Raw genomic sequence first — 17,245 nt, 5'->3', positions numbered from 1 at the left:
CTGGCCTGAATCATTGACATATGCCAGTGACTCACGTTACTGGCCTACATGACTGGCCTGCATCACTGACTTATGCCAGTGACTCACGTTACTGGCCTATATCACTGGCCTGAATCATTGACTTATGCCAGTGACTCACGTTACTGGCCTATATCACTGGCCTGCATCACTGACTTATGCCAGTGACTCACGTTACTGGCCTACATGACTGGCCTGCATCACTGACTTATGCCAGTGACTCACGTTACTGATCACTGGCTTACACGACTGACCTCCGAAGTCTACCCCACTTAAAATGGCCACGCTGTCAGACTTGGGGCCTTTCCACCATCGTCTTCCCTCAGGGGCCCTGAGTAACTGGATGTCCTCAAACCTGGAGCCGCCAGGGGCGTGACGAAAGCTGTCTGCAGGCTCCCCAGGCCCACAGAGTCACAGCGTTGGAGGATTCGGCGAGGTGACGGATTCAAGTGGGAGGTCTGGGTGCCGAGGAGTGGGACTCCTCGGTGGCAGGGAGCTATCACCTCCTCCCCAAGCTGTTTATAGATCACAGTGGAGTGAAACGCCTGTCACTGTGGGGGAGGCCAGGAGAAGGCTGGCGGGTTTATGGAGCCTCAGGTAAGGCTGGGCTCAACTGGTGAAAAAGACGAGTAAATACAGTTTGTCTCGCTTAGAAACCTAGAAAAACAACTTCATCAAAAAGGAAAACATCTTTTTTTTTCCTTTCTTCTAATCTGATTATTAAAATAATACTTAACTGGAAGCGATAATCGGCAGGCAAAGCTACTGAAGCGAGCCAGACGTTACTCACAAATTTCCTTTGATGTTGCTCGGCAGCTAATATTTAATCATTGTTTACTTCATTATAAAAAAAGGGCGCACTTGATTTGTGGCAGTGGATTCTTCAGTCTGTCAGCAGCGGGGGGGCAGCCATCTGCTTGAGCTGTCCCATCAGTGGACGCAGAGGGGTGACCAGGGGATGCTCTCCAGCATAGCACGGCATTCCAACATTACCCCAGGGATGGGATCTGGGTGACGGAAACATCGATGCGGTGACAAGACTGAAAAATGTGGTGCTTGGCCGTGGTTGCTGTCGGCGGTAAACGGAGCCAGCTTACACCATACAAGAACCCCCCCCTGCCATGAGTGACCACGTGGGTCTCTCCATCTTCATTAACAGGATGGAATTATCACCTCTGGCACCGTTGCCAACTTCCACAGCCCGTTAACTAGTCATTATCCAATTAATGCTATGAGTTCATTTGCAAAGTCTGGACTGGTTATGTAAAACATCTCGATACCAGAATTATCCATTAATAAATACATTTATTTGGCCAGGTAAGGCGATATAACACAAAGCAAGCTGTCAGACATATCCCTGAACACCTAAACATCAATATTTTATTTATGTAAAAGATCTACTGACTTTAAATACGATGATATTCATACATGACTGTACAGATTCAGTGTGATTGCATACAGGCAGCTCTTGACTTTCACAAAACTAATGTGTTCTTTAGTTTTGCTAGTATATTTCTGGCTTATATGTTTTTAGCTATTAGATTTCCTGAATGGCACGAAGGGGTCAATCCTACTTGCGTATAATTTGACTTACTTAAGGGTTTGTGAGACGGGTCAATGACGTCAGTTGAGAGCTGGCTGTGTAATCGGATCTCAGAGGGTCCCCGAGCGAAAGACAGGAACCATGTTGGTGTGCCGAAAAGCGGGAAACGAGCCCCCCGATCTCAGCCCGATGGAGCATGTGGGCAGCTTAATGGACCGGCTGAAGCCTAGTTCAGCGGACCGGCTCAAAGACGTGGAGGAGTGGGTAGAGTGTAGGGGCATCAGATCATAAGCAGACTGGCGCTGAGAGGCGCTGACTGCCCCAAAATGATGTCCCCTCTCTGGGGAGCTTTCTGGGAGAGGGCCAGGTTGAGGCCAAGGTTCACATTCAGATGGATGTCAGTATGTTTTTGGATTAGGTCGAGATCACGAAAAGGTGGGGGACGCTGTAAAAATGAAATTGCTGTAGCCGCAAATCATAACGGTGACGAGCGAGAGTCTGGAAATCATCGGAGCATGAAGCGTGTCCAAGGTCGACTCCAATGTCAACCAGGAACTTACCAGAAATTTGGCACAATCAGGGATCAACAAAACTACTACAATTAGGGATATATATTCAAAGTATAAAGCTTAAAATATGCATGATTTCATGTCATAACAGAGCAAATGTGGACTTATTTTATGTGGATCTGTGCTGTTATGACAAGAAAGTTTTGGTAACACTTTATTTAAAGCAATCATCATAATGCATTACAGATGCCTTCATAATGCACAAAAATGCATCTATAAAGCATTATAAACATGGCTATAACTATAAAAGGCACCACACAGTATAGCCATGTTTATTATGCATTATGAATGCTCAGTGAAGCTCTCATCCATAACGCACTGTAGATACCTCCAGAATGTATTATAATGATCAGTATAAGCCATTATAATGCATTATAGATGAGATCTTCATAGAGCATTCATAATTCATAATAAACATGCCTATAAAGCATCATGCCTTTTTATAAATAGTTATAGCCGTGTTTGCAGTACTTCATGAATGCATTATTGTGTATCTATAACGCATTATACATGAGTACTTTAAGTATTACCAAAAGTTTTTTTTTAATAATAAAAAATAACTGTTGGAAAAGAACACATCTGCACTCAAGAAATTACAAGAAATTACAGCTCATTTTAACCCTTTTACCCTGAACGCACACCAGTTATGTCATTCCCTGAGTGAATGGTTGTTTTAAAACGCTGGCTGCCACAGCATGGACGTCTGTATTTGTGATGTTTTTCTCAAAGCTGGGAGGTGAATTCACAGCAGGCGGCTGCGACATATTCCCTCAAGCAGCAGACAAAGAGAAAAAAAAAACAATGTTTAGCTGGGAACCTGATGCTGAATAATTACAGATAATGACAGATTTCTGGAGACCCAAGTTACAGGTCAAATTAGAGCACGCATTTAGTCAAATGCACTTGGGGCTGCTGAATTGGCTTTGGCTATTAAACTGCAGAGTTGTTTTGGTGGAATGAATTGCTTTTGCCTGACTTTATGTTTGGCTGACATGGAATCAGTTTTCCGATGTTTTTCATTTTTCAAGGTTGTTTTGTCTTTTTTTTTTTTTTTTAAACTTTCCTCACACTCATTTTGCAGCCCTTTTGCGGGATTTCAACCACAGAAAAACGACTCGTCTGTTTTTGTTCACTTCCCTGACATGGATTTCACAATGTTTACAGGATTTACAGTAGACTGGGGTGGATGACGGTGGGGGGATGGCATCTTGCTTTCACAGGCATTTATTGTGCAATATTCATGATGCTCGGGTGCAAAATAGAGCTGTCTAGGATTATGTGGAACTTCCCCACACCAGGGAGCAGGAAACAGCATCGGTTGTTTACAATACTGTACCTGCCTCTGCACTCGCTCCCAAACGTACAACGCTCTAATGAGGCATTAACTCCACCTCATCTAAAACATCATGGGATTCGTTCTTCTGGGTTCAAGCAAGCATTCCTGCACTGCACCCCTGCCCCGGCTGCCACATATAAAGAGTTTGAAGCTTGTAAGCGAGCCGTATACATGAATACTGGAATGCATCAGAACATATCGAATGAACGTGAGTAAATCCATTTAAGTCTGGTACTCCTTATCTGTGTTGCCTGCTCCGAATCCGGAGCGGCATTAGGGCCAACTGGCTGTTATCTGTCATACACCACCACGCCACTCCGCTCACAATCTGGTGTCACGCAGCCTTTGATCAGATGGGGGGGGCAGGGGGTGGGGGCAGCTGGGGGCTTTGGTGGGAGAGGTGCTGTACCTTTCATGGCCAATGAGATGAAAGTCACTGTTTGTCACTGATTAATCCTAAATGGAAGAGATGTATTCCATGTCCCCTGACTCTCCTGGCATTATTATTATTATTATTATTATTGATTTGTTTTCTCTCACATGGCAAATTTCTTATTTAGAGTTGTGTGCCATTAAGGGAAGGGTAACACAGCACACGAGGTGGGGGGGGGGGGGGGTGCTTTTGGGATTAGAAATCACAGCGCTTTGTCATTCTGCTCCAGCCAGCCACAGTTCCATCCCTTCTCCACCAATGTCACTGTTTGCAGTTTCCAAACTGGGGGGGTCAAACACATGCCTTGGCAGCGGGCTGTGAAATGTCCCCTACTGGGAGCTTCCCTAGTGCAAGATGGGTTTGTGGCGAGATGCAGAACCGAACCTGAACACCTCCCACTCTCTTCAAAACGGCTGTGCGCTTCCTCGATGTGATGTTCGTAGCCCCACCCACTTCCCAGGCCCAGAGAGGGCGGGTCCATTCTGGAATCCATAAACTGCTGAACAGCACCAGAATGAAATATGGAAAGAGGAAATCATCTGCTCAGCAGATTTGTTTACTGAGAGTCTGGTCTCCATGCTTTTTTCAAGGGTGAGCAACTTGAACCTACATCATTCTGGGTCTAGGTTCACCCCAGTCACTGAAGCAGATGATCCTGAGGAAGAGATCTGGGTCAGCCTGCGGGGTGAACCTCTCTGCTCCGGTGCCTCTCCTGTGTAGGGCGCCAAGAGGGTGTCGGCGGGGGGAATCCGCAGCCCGGAGGGTTGCTGGCTCTCATAGGGGCAAGACTGATTATACACAGGCTGAGCGAGAGCGCAGCACGCTTGGTAGAGAGAGGGAGGGAGAGAGAGAGAGAGAGTGGGGTGAGAGAGAGAGGGAAAAGCGAACTGGCAAAGCTGCAGAGGAGCGCTTGATGCAGGAGCACAAGCGAGTGTGAGCCCCTCGCTGGTCTACTCCTCATCAGCGAAGAACCCCTGCACCCCCACTGCCTGCTCTCCCGCTGCCAAGCTCCACAAGGACGCCATACGCATCCCCAGCAACATTCCGGAGTGCTGGGATCTCGGGATTTCCTCCAGCCCCCGCACACCCATTCTCCGGTTGAGCCTTGGGATCCCAATTCCCACGCTCTCACTCTCTGTTTCACCTGGGGGTCAGCAGTGAGGCTCGGATCAGCCGGAGCACCTGGGTTCCACTCCCACGGGAAGGGGTAAGGAGCAGTGCTGGCTGCTGCACTCGTTTTTCCCTGTCTCTCTGTGGTCTGCTCATCTCATCACACGGAGGCGCTTGATCGAGATGCCGATGGAGAGAAAGTGAAAGAAACAAACATAAAACAGGAATCTGTTGGGGGGGGGGGGAGGTCAGGGACAGACAGCAGGCATACAGCAGAGTCGGGAGGGGGTGGTTGTGTGGTTGCTAGCTGTGCCCTGCGTGCAGGGCTGTGTACACGGTACCAGCGAGACTGGATCCGTGCTGGCGGGCAAACTCAGCGGGAGCGCCCGCATGTGTCTGTGTGTGTGCGTGAGGGAAAGTCTCTGCGAAATGGGAGGTGTGCGTAGCCTGTTACGATCCCCCATTCCAGCTTTATAGGCTGTGTGCATGCAAGTGTTTTTGTAGGATGTACAGTGTGTGTGTGTGTGTGTGTGTGTGTGTGTGTGCGCAATATGCAAAATCCATCTCAGCATGCATTCCTGTGTGGCCAGATGTCTCCTGAATGTGTCCGCACACATGCAACACGTGTGTAAGAATGTGCAGGTGTGTTAAGGTGTTAGAGATGCCAGGTGTGGGGTCCCGGGTGTGTCTGCCCCAATCATTACCTCCGTTCAGGCATGACAGGCGGCACTGCGGTGTCCTGATAGCCCTTGCAGATCTCTCCCCCGCCCAGACATTCCGTGTCGACCCCCTTCCATGAGGGAACTTCTAAAGCAGCCTCAGAGAATCCTCCCAGCGCAACAGAGTCGGATTTGGGACTATTACATCGGGGGGGAGGGAGTGTCTTGGGAGGAGTATAGGCAGTTACTGTTTTTTGGAAAGGGGGCCAGATGTGCTGAGCCACACAGCCTCCACTTGGCCCCTGGGGGGGTATGAGCAGGGTCAGGCCAGTGAATCCCAGCATGTGTGTATGCTGTCAGAGACCAGAGTGCGGGTTGCGAGACGGCTGCTTTCCGGAATGTACCATCCTGTTGAACTGGGAACCCAAACTATAAAACAGCAAGTTCGTTGATATGACTATGTCAGACTTTGTTAAGAGAGGCCGGTGTGTACAGGAGATCCTTATTATCCCCGAGGATTTGCGGCATTGCTGGTTCTAGGTAATGATCAGACGTTAATCTAGCCGACGGCTGTACCTATATTTGTCTCTGTGCTGAGGTTGTGTGGTTGTGTGATGGTTGGACTGCTGTGAGCATGTATGATGAATGGGGGGTGGCATGCAGCTAGATTAAGGTACAGGATGGTGTTAAAGCGTTCACAAGCGTCTGTGGCACCGGAACACAGGGGGAGAATGCAGTGCTAATTTCAGGCATTTCACAAAGCAGTTTATTCTTTGTTGGACCATCCATGGTCTCCTTCTCCATCACCATCCCCCCACCCCCACCCCCCCGAAAAAAAAGGGGGTTTGTGTGTATGTGTCGGGGGGGGGGGGGTGGGGTTCTAGAGCAGCCTGCCTGAGGGGGCTCTTTCTGAGACAGGAGTCGATGTTGTATCTCCGAGAGTGCATTACCAGCAGCATTCAGAGGGGGCGCTGTTATTCCATCCCCATTCACTGGCTCACTTATTCCTTTGCCATTAATGTCATACATACAGCTGGCATTCTATCTGTTGTCCTCGTCCTGCTTTTTTGTTGGCCACAGTGATTCGGGCTTCATTCCTGCTGCCAATTTAGTCGCTGATTATAGATGCAAAGTTCACTTCAGCGTTTCACCGCAGCACTGGCTGGTGATGGGCTCTTTACTAACAGGAAGTTTGCATGCAGCCGTGACGTCACAATAGAGGTGTTAAGCGAGTGCAATTTAAGACAGCAGAAAAGAGACCTGAACTTTGCAAACCACAGTGAAAGACACCTTCAGTGAGATTAAATCTATGGGCCCCTTGAGTTTAAGAATGAATAAAATAGATTAAGGCAAGGTAGAGTACAGGAAATGGGCTGAATGTGTAAAAGAGGCAGGATATAAATGCTTGGAAAGTTCCGTTAGCTTGAAAGACATTACGAAGGTCAGGAGGGGTTTGTTATGGTAATGAATTACTTGTTTTATGTAATTATTCAACCTCTTCGTACATTTATGTCTCTGACAGAACAAACCGTCAACCACCAAGCAGGTGCACTACATCTGAAATTGGCCTCAAATCAGTGGTTGTCAGCAGGTGTCGTTCGGTCTTTTGTTGTCTAAGCTTGTGTGTCTGTCATGTTCAGAAGGTAGCTGCTCATTTCAGTTTACGTTGTCAACTCCTCGGGACACACATAACAAGGCTTGGTTGACGCTGGTTTCCTGGCTGAATTTTAAACAGCCAGTCGGTATTGTCGGAAACGCTATAAAAGATTTACATGAGAATAGTTAGATATTCCATACTCATCCCCTGTGATTCCCGTCGTCATGTCGAGCATCTCTTGGCCTCTTCTCGGAGCATGAGAACCTTTGTCAGACGCTTCCCACTGTTCCGAGACGGAAATCAGGCGTTATCACGGTGAATTATTAATTGTTTCCACTTTGGAATTCCAGCTATGTGAGAGAGGAATGATTTTCATACCTGATTTCATGCATAATGCATCAGAATCGACAGGGTGACTCAACATTTATAGCTCTTAAAGGTATCAACTTTAAAAGTCATTCTTCTTGAATATGCCAATTTAAAATGTGCAGATAAACTGCAATGTAATTAAGCCTAAGGAGTTGAAAAGCTCTTAGATAATGTTTCTTGTCCCGTAGCCCTGCACACCCATGATAAATACCGGGTGAAATGACATTCTGAATATACTTGTGAATGTAGGTTTAAATCATGTGATGGTGGACCTTCTGTGGGTGTGTAGATTGTGTTCAAATGGCAGTGAATCTAGATAGAGTGAGAATGTTCAAAGTCAAATCAAAGTCAGGTTAAAATATCGTCATTGTCTGCTTCAGATATGTGACGCATCGGTCACACACTGAAGTGAAATGTCATTCTCATTAGTTACAGCGCAGATGAAAAATAAGAAATAGAATATAAATATTGAGATACATACACCTGACGTATTAAGACATGGACATTAAGACACAGACAGAAGAAATACAGTTAACCGCCTGATTGGTTGGGAAAGAATTTAATTGTATAAGCAGATGAGTGCAATGTTAAATAGATTTTATCGTTACAAGAAAAAAGGAAACATGGTAAGTTTAGACACGGTTTTGACTGTGAAGCTGCAGCAGATGGGGGCAAGTCTTGCTAATATTTTGGAAAGTGCAGGTCGGTTTTCAAAGCGATGTGCAGGCAAACTTCATCTCCATGCCAGTGTTCTTCCGTACGTTCTGCCATCACTTTTTGGTTATGCCCAATTTGAGCTTTTCGCTCTCGAGCAGCTTCTCCATCTGCTTCCCTGGATCTCATCTCGAAAAGCACTCAGCGGAGCAGAGAGGTCCCGTCCCGCCAGACAGTCGCCTCAGACGTTCAAGAGGGGTGGGTGGGGCGGGCTGGGAGGGGGGATTGGCTAGGGTCCCGTAGCCAGAATAAAGAGTAGCAGAACTACAGAATTAAACAAATATGTAACGAGTCAAAGTTGTTAACTACTCTGCTATATCTTTATAAAACCTGCGTCTGAAACCCAAGGTGAAAAGGCCAGCGTAGTAATAAGGCCATACAGTGTATTTCTGTACACGTTTGAAAATTAAGTATCAATTAACTAAAGGATGGGTTAGAATCACCGCTGAGAAGAACATTGACGAGTGTGTCAGCGCAATGCATGGTATGTGTCTCGAGGAGGAGATTTTCCAGTAAAGCACAGCTCAAGATACCCATCCATCCATCTCTCTTCCAATCAGTCATCCATGGCTACAGTGTCCCTGGAGCCTACCCCAGGAAGGGCAGGGTACAAGGACTAATAATAATAATAATAATAATAATAATAATAATAATCAGAGCTGGTGGTGGGGGGGGGGGGCATTTCATCATCCAAATGAAGGTAAGTTTTACAAAAATCCACGATCATAAAAAGTGAAAAAATATAAAGGGGGAATTAATCAGTGGTTCATGCCCCCTGCTTGAACACATGTCCCTGAAAACGTCTGTGTACGGCACTGAATCTGATCATTATTATTGTTGTTGTTTATGTAGCACATTCAAGGACGCTTTACAACACATACAATCCAACACCGAAACCAAAAACCATACGGCAGCAACAAAAGAAGCATAGAAACATAGGCAACCTTACAAATTGGCTGCTGTATTCTAGCAATGAGCATGGACCCCCCCCCCCAAGTGCATCAGCCGGCACACACATGCTCATCCCCCCACGCACGGTCACATGCTGGGGGGATGCAGAGGAAACCAGAGCACCTGGAGGAAACCCCCCCTCACACACACATATATACAGAAACCCCAGGCAACACCACCAGCCACTGACCACACCCCCTCCGCTTATATAGACAGAAAAAACAGACTCGCCTATGAAAAAGCTGTTTAACTATAACTCCATGGCCGTTGTTGTGTCTAATGAATTAAACTGGCCAGCACGGTGTGGGTGGTGGTTAATGGCATAGACTTATGACGTGGAGGTTGTGGGTTTGAGTCCCGAGAGGATATCATCTGTTGCACCTGTGAATAAGGTCAGTTCTGAGCAGTAGCAATAAAAATATCTGTATATACCCAAGCTTATTAAATGCAGGATTTTAAATGTACCTATGTATATTTATACATACAAAGAACTAAATGTGTTACACAGGTTTAGTAGTCTGAGCATAATTTATAGTTGTTAGGTCATCGTAATCAGATTAGGCAGTTTGGAAACTAGAGAAGGTGATTGGAGGCTTTATATAGGTTCCTCTTATCATGGTGTATTTTGTTTGGTGTGAATGAGGGAGAAAGGGGTTGTTGCAAAACACGGGAGGTGGGATTAACGTGCTGTAAATCACAGATGGGTTTACCTCACAGTTTATTTTAGATGAATTTCAGCATAGGAATTCTGGTCAGTTCCACATGCGTTTCATGCATGTTTAGAGTAGTACGCACCCATGAAGCCTTAAATCACATGGGCGTAACGTCACAACAGTTATCCAGAGGATTTTTGTTACAGTCTGTCATCTGCCGTAGCCAATTGCCTGGTCAGGAAGAAGACGGCATTGTGTGACCGCATCATGCTATGTCGTGCTATGCTACGTTGCACTATGCTAAGCCACACTATGCTACATCGCACTATGCTACGCTACTCGATGCTCTGTCACACTATGCTATTGTGCACTATGCTACTCCACGTTATGCTACGGCACACTGTGCCACAGCATTCTTTGCTACATGACGCTATGAAACAGAGCGGTGTGCTGCACCGCAGGACACCTGTCCCTGTTAGGGTCTCCAGTCCCAGACAACCACGTACGCATATATAAAGGGGGGCTGTTTAGAGCGTGAACGTGGAGCCTTAGCCAACGGCAGGGTTTAGTTGCCAGCCGTGACCTACAGGCCAAACCCAGTGCCACTGTGATTAATGGCCATGATTACAAACTCAGGGAAGTAGTTTTATGGGCCAGCGGTTCTCCTCTTATCACTTAAACCTGGGGGTGGATTCTCCATCATGCTACCTTTTCTTTTCCTGTCCAGAGAGGCCAGGAAGGAGAGGAAGGAGGGGAGACAGGTATAGCTAATACCCCCATACAAATCTCCCCTTCGTAACAGGAAATGATGTAGGAGAGTCTGTTGGCCAGTTACATAAGGGTGGGGTCATACGCTGTGACTCTGTGGCCGACTGTCTACCTGCAAAGCTCTATCTATTCTGTATAAATATTATATATTTTCCATAAGAAGTAGAGACTGAGAAATACCACTAAAGACATTAAATCCATCAAATGTGATAAATGACCAGCAGTTTCCGCAGGGAGCTGCAGGGTTTGTTGTTGCTGTGTGTTATGTGATTTTACCATTGTCAATTAAAAAAATGATAATTTTCATAACTATAAATTTATGGCAAATGTATAGTCTGACTCCAGTTGGGGGTAGGCATTTAGTTTGGGCTTATTCTTTTCTTTTGCACATCAGCCTTTCATCAAAAACCATCCAGCATTGAGATGTCCACTGACATTTCTTAAATCAATTTCACAGTATCACTCTTTTGGATGAGTTCCGGCCCCTGCATGCAGTTCTTACTCATTTACCTGTGAGCTTCATCAGATACGAATGCTGCCATCTGCAGGTCCGTGGGCTTCACTGAATGTCACTGATGCGGCAGGATCAGAGGCTCGGGTGTCTCGGGGTTTGCAGAAAAGAAGAAGAGTGCTGGCAGACCCTATAGTTTGTGTCCCATTTCAGACAGTGAATTACATCGATTTTCACCACTGAAAATCCGGCACCAACATAGCGTTTTGTTAGATTTGTCACCCGTGGTCACTTCCCCCAAAGCGGTGGACATGGCAGAACATTCAACTTTGATATTTTCCACAGAGGACAGAGTCTATTAGTGGGAAACAGGAACAAGATGGGCCCTTAAACTGCCTTTGGCACCTGGGATGGACACAGCCAAAGAAGGTTAGTTCCCATGTTGGTTTCTCCCTCAATCGAGAAACTCACAGTTTTTTTTCACATCTTGCTGAGCAACTCATTTCACCAGTGCAGGTTGGTTTTTAAGATCCTGGCTCAGATTTATAAGAAAGGGATCCTTCTGGAATTTTCTTCCTTCCTTTTCTCCCCCAGAGACCTATCATCACTACTATCTTCAGCCCAGATTTATTGGGTAATACTCTACAGAAAACTGAGTGGTTCTTCAAGTTAAAACCAAACTGTTGTTTGACCTCAATCTTTATATACACTTTCCTCCAGCCATACAAATATAGACATTCATCCATGTGACTCTTATAGGCTACGTCATCTATCATCATGAAGGCAATTTGAGTCTTTCGCATGTGTAAAATCCCATATACAGTAGCCATTTACAGTTTTTCCAACCCATTTCCAGGCTACAGGTAGTTTCTGTGCATAATAACAATTGGCACCATCTACCTACATTTTACTAAGTCTGCCCAATTAATCTGCTAGTGTTTCACGGCTTTCAGCCTCCGGAGTTAGCACATTAGCACGTTAGCACTGCCATTCATCTCCAACTGTGGCCAATTACAGCCCCTGCTGCGTGTGAGCTGTAATCACGGGGCGAGGCTCCAAGCCAGTCCTGGCGAGAAATTGCAATTATTCTGCGCACCGTGATTCACCTCCCACTCAACAGAACGTGCTTCAGTCTGTTTCGTCTTCAAAGTTATGTCAGTGAAGCAAGCATTGGGCTTTTGTTGACATATTTCCCAACAATTATTTATTATTTTTTAATATGTGGGGTAACTATTGTAATACGAAACCTCTCTAATTATCTCAAGCAAAATGAGCCGATATCAATATTTTTGAAAAGTGTGTCTGCCTTTCGGTAGAGAGCCAGGCCCTAGGTGAGGGGGGCGGGGGGGGGGGGTTGTTGAGTAAAAGGCCGTCATGCTCTCAGACACTTGACGGCGCAGTCACAATCCTCCACAGTGCTTACAAGCACACCCTTCCGCTCTTGTGTCCTGTTGAACACTGACAATTTATAATTTGGAAAACATCCTTGGGGGGGCACCAGTGGGCTTACCATCAGGGGACTTTTTTTATACATTTCCTGGATGGCTTAGAAAGGTGCAGGATGATAGCTGAACGAGTTAATTGCACCCTGTCTCTGCTGAGCAGAGAGTCTTGTAATGGCTCAAGTATAATGAAATCTGCTCTTAGTATATAGAACAAAACTCCAGAGAAGTAGCCATGGTCCTGAGCCTCAACAGCGTCTGTACCTGAGCAACAGAGGGACAATACAGGGTCTAAGTCACAGAGCTCCTTCCGTTTTATCCACTTCATCGCTGGATAAGGCAGGGTGAACCCTTTTCCTATTAGATCTCATATCAGTGCTCTGGTATTTACCAGCTCCAGGAAGCGACCATGTCTGTTAAAAGTAGTTAATCACATTCCTGCATGCTCATTTTTGGTGCACATGCATGTAATCCATCACGATTACTTAAAGCTTGCCTTTCAGTGGGGTGGGAGAAAGTGCTTATGAAAACAGTGTGAGCAATAAAGCCAATGACTGGTCATTGTCTATGTGAAAGATGGCTGTGTGTGTGAAAAACATTCATGTCTGTGAAAGACGACCATGTCTGTGAAACATCTATGTCTTACAGCCATGTCATTACAAACACTAAATATGTATACGTTACAGTTTAAGTTCTTTGCTTTTATTTTTTTGGTAGCAATCTATATTGCCAGTGAAGCTGAACGCTAGTGTAGCTGTAATGAAAATAATTGCATAATAAAAATGCAAGGATTATATAAAGGTTACATATATTAAAAATTCATCATCCTATCTTTAATACCCTCATAAATAAGATTATGGTAATTTTTGACACTTTGTTAACCTATTTAAGTATAAATGATACTTGTGTTATTATGCAATGTCGCCAGCAGGGGCAGAAACGCCTCAGCCTCTTACTTTTGTGAATGGCTTCAGTCAGTGTGGTCAGTGAAGGTGTGAGAGATGCAGTTCTACTGCTCGTGGATTTGAAGGATTCCACAGGAACCAAATTCACAGATTTGGTTGGGGGTCCAGCACAGTCCACAGTGCTACAGATATGCTTGTTCTGCAGTCCAGTGGGTGAGAACAAGGGGAGACGGCCAAGTGATTATCCTTGGGATTTGGAATCGTAATTAATTAAGGCGTGAGACACTCATCTGTCATTAGTCAGACGCTGCATGACTGCTGGGGGTGAGGGTAGCAGTGCAGAGTTCCTGGATCTTCATCCCAGTCGTTAATTGGCCATTAATCACACCCTGCGGTAATTCAAATCCAGCAAAACGACCCGTCGCCATCACCACTCTTCAAAGGTAACCCATCCAGAAAGGTCACGACCCCCACGGCATTTCCCCGATGATACACTCCGACGTTCCTCAGCTCAATTGTTGGTGTGTTCCACGGTATGTGTTCCCCATGTTGTCAGCCATGCTCTGCACCAGTTTCTCTGCAATATTTTCATGCTACCCTCTCATGAGATATAGATGGCTTGGTGTCTGTCCAAAAAGAAAGATGAATCAGTCGCCCCTAACTGAATTAGCCTCCCACCACTGTTACATAAACTCAACGACAAAAACAACACTGAGGTTCCTTTAGTGAACGTGCCGGATCTTTGGTGAAAAATGCTGCCCAACGTGGATGACAGGGAGATAAAAGCCTACGGCGGCCTAACCAGGGTGTGTTTGCAGAGTGCGGATGCATTTGTAGACAAGTACCACCTTTTAAAGGACACCCATACAGAGGGGGGCAATACAAGGGCGGAGCCACAAGGCGCACTGACCAGTGCTGAAAGATCATTAGTCCTCTCCCCTGTCATTCTGCAATTAAAAGGATATCATTGGCTAATGATAAGGTTGGTCCACCTCTGTATGAATTATGGCCCCAATTATGTCTCCCCAACTTAAAAAATCTTACAGTTGCTCCTTTCACATGAAAATAGAAATGGTGTGGTGAATCACTGGCATAGCAGGTGAGGCGTAGACTTGTCTTTCAAGGCACCATGACAACTGATGGTGATAGTAGCCAAGGGTGGTCACAGGTGTGCACTATAAAAGGATGGTGCTAGCTTAGAGATGTTCATCTCTGAGGCGATGTGATGCACATTTCAACGCATTTACAACGATCCGATACACTAAAGATATACATGAAGCAACTACTATTGAGATACTGTACGATATGATTCACCCAATTTGCGATGCCGTGTGATTCAGCAGGATACGATGAGATGCACTGCTGGACACGCCCCCAGAGAGACTTGCAGAGAACTGCCGACTGACAACTGCCGCAGTGGAGAACTGGAGATGAGAGAGCATTTCTGATAATGTATCTCTAGCCATGTACTGCATACATCTCAATAACTCCAGTGGACAGGGTAGGCCAGGATTGGGACCCTCCCGTCATGACACTCTGTGTTGTGTTTCGGTATTTTGGTGATGTGACGTGATATGGCGTGGTAAGGGAGGTGCAGGTCTAGGTGCGGCACAGTGGCAGCAACAGTGGTGACAGTCTGACATCAGGTGTTCTGACAGAGCAGGGAGTGCAGTATGATGGGAGAGGTGGGTGATGGTGTGTATGGAGGTGTATGAGTTAAACAACAAAAATAAAACTAAAGACTTGCTTGGAGGCCTAAATCTTTTTTTTTTTTTTTTTTTAAAGTGTTTTTACTTAAGGAAAAAATAGCAAACCAAAAACAAGCAAATAAATTTTGGACTGTGTTAAAGATTCTTCCTCCCTTTCCCAAAAACATAAGAACAAGTTGGCAATTCTTCTTCACAGACACAAAGGAGACCTTGCTTTTGCACACACGTTTACAATAGTCACAAATTAAACTTTTCAGTGCCGGTTTTTTAAAATATGAGCAAATGCAACAAAATTACAACAAGTAATATGTAACCAGTTACTGGCAAATTTATATTTATTTGCCGCAAAAGAACTTGACGCTAATTAACTTAGTCAGCACTGTGAATCGCTGCGATATACAAATTTTTTAAAACCACTAAACATAATCGGAATCTTTTAAATGAACCAAATAAGCTCATTACCAAACAAGCTTCCAAATATGAACATATGAATGGCTCAGTTTTATTCCCCTAAAAGTCAGATGAGCCAGGAACCTTATCTTAGCTTTTCAAACAGACACAAAAGAGGGCTTGCTATTGCGTGCAATGGCTTACAAACACAATCAGGTTTGAGAAAAAATACGAGTCCTCCTGTCGTCTGCAAGCATAATGACCTCCGAAAACATTAATAACACCAGTTGTCAGTTAAATAATACAAAATTGATAAAGCAAAATTATTTAATAATTGGATTTTACCGAAGCAAAGATGTGAGAAACCATGCATCCCAAATTCATCTCAAATTGTATTCGGTGCATACTTTTTTAATCGGAGCATTCACTCTGTGAACTTAGCCAGTGCACCGATGCAAATCGGTGAATCTTACCACCCCTGTCACGTTTCTCCAAGATCAGATCCTCCAATGCTGTCTCACGTACATGGATACATGCATAAATTCCCCCACAGTGGGCATTCAGGAAGGAATGCCAACGTCTGATCTGCGGCTTTGCGTTAGTGAGAATCACATCGTTTTAACAAGGCGTCGACAAATAAATTAATCTCCAGGTGTGAGTGAGAGTGAGAAGACACTCTGTGTGAGATTTCACGGCCCCTCACGCACTAAATCTTGCGATTAAGCGACATGCCGGGTAGCTCATTCTCTCGAGACTGGGCCACACTGTCCAGACTGGACTCCGTCCACGGGCCAGCCCCGCATCATTACCCGCCCACTCCGAATGACCCTCTTAAGCACCGGTGCTCGTCTCCTTGAAGCTGGGGACCAGGCATGACTGATTACCTGCCTGAAGAGTCACCAGCAGGATCTGCTGTACAGTGCTGATTACAAGGCCACTCGTGCAAAGAGGCAGGCTTTAGCAGGCAGTAGGGTGGGCAGCCCGTGGGTCCTCGCAGTTCATACCCAGCTGTGCTGCTATAAACACTCACAACCATTGTACTCTCATTTCGTTGGTAATCTTCAACTTCTAAGATGACTTACTGAAGAACTGTAGCAGCCGTTACGAAGTGCAATATGTAAACTGCACAAGAAGCACAAAAAGGCTTATAAAAGTATGTAAAGCATTTGTCTCTATGGGCATAGGCAATGTAATGCCAGTTACATAAGGTCCAGAAAGTACAAATCCAGACCAAGATTTTGTTTCAACCAACCAGTTGAGTACTCTGTCACTGTGACTCTTTATACTCAACTGGTTGGTTGAAACAAAATCTTGGTCTGGATTTGTACTCTCTGGACCTGAAATCTCCACCTCTGTGTAGTGCCAGCTCAAATCTCGATATTCTAAGATGTTTCTGTACATCACTTGAATCACCGGTTGTCACTTGAATCAGGCAACAGGCAAAGGTGGACAAAGCACACAATCCCATTACTTGAGTCAAAGTATAGATACTCCTGGTCAAATAGTACTCCAATGCAAGTGAAAGTTGTTCAGTCAACTTTTTACGAGTTAAAGTACTAGAGTATTTGCTTAATAAAACTACTTAAGTATTCAAAAATACGTTTATATTTTGGTGCCAAAGCATTGTT

At 45.3% G+C, this 17,245-nt stretch overlaps 1 protein-coding gene across 1 annotated transcript in view; it reads left to right on the top strand.

Moving 5' to 3' along the window:
• The first annotated feature begins 4,550 nt into the window (after nt 1-4,550).
• Nucleotides 4,551-17,245, top strand: part of LOC111838742 (cadherin-18-like) — a 154,718-nt gene continuing 142,023 nt past the window's right edge. The window contains exon 1 of the mRNA XM_072710476.1: nt 4,551-5,106. The gene's annotated coding sequence lies outside the window, so the exon portion shown is untranslated. The remainder of the gene's footprint in view (nt 5,107-17,245) is intronic.

The sequence above is a fragment of the Paramormyrops kingsleyae genome, chromosome 4, assembly GCF_048594095.1.
Source record: "Paramormyrops kingsleyae isolate MSU_618 chromosome 4, PKINGS_0.4, whole genome shotgun sequence".
In the NCBI taxonomy this organism is placed as follows: domain Eukaryota; kingdom Metazoa; phylum Chordata; class Actinopteri; order Osteoglossiformes; family Mormyridae; genus Paramormyrops; species Paramormyrops kingsleyae.
This window is presented reverse-complemented; position numbering and strand designations above follow the sequence as displayed.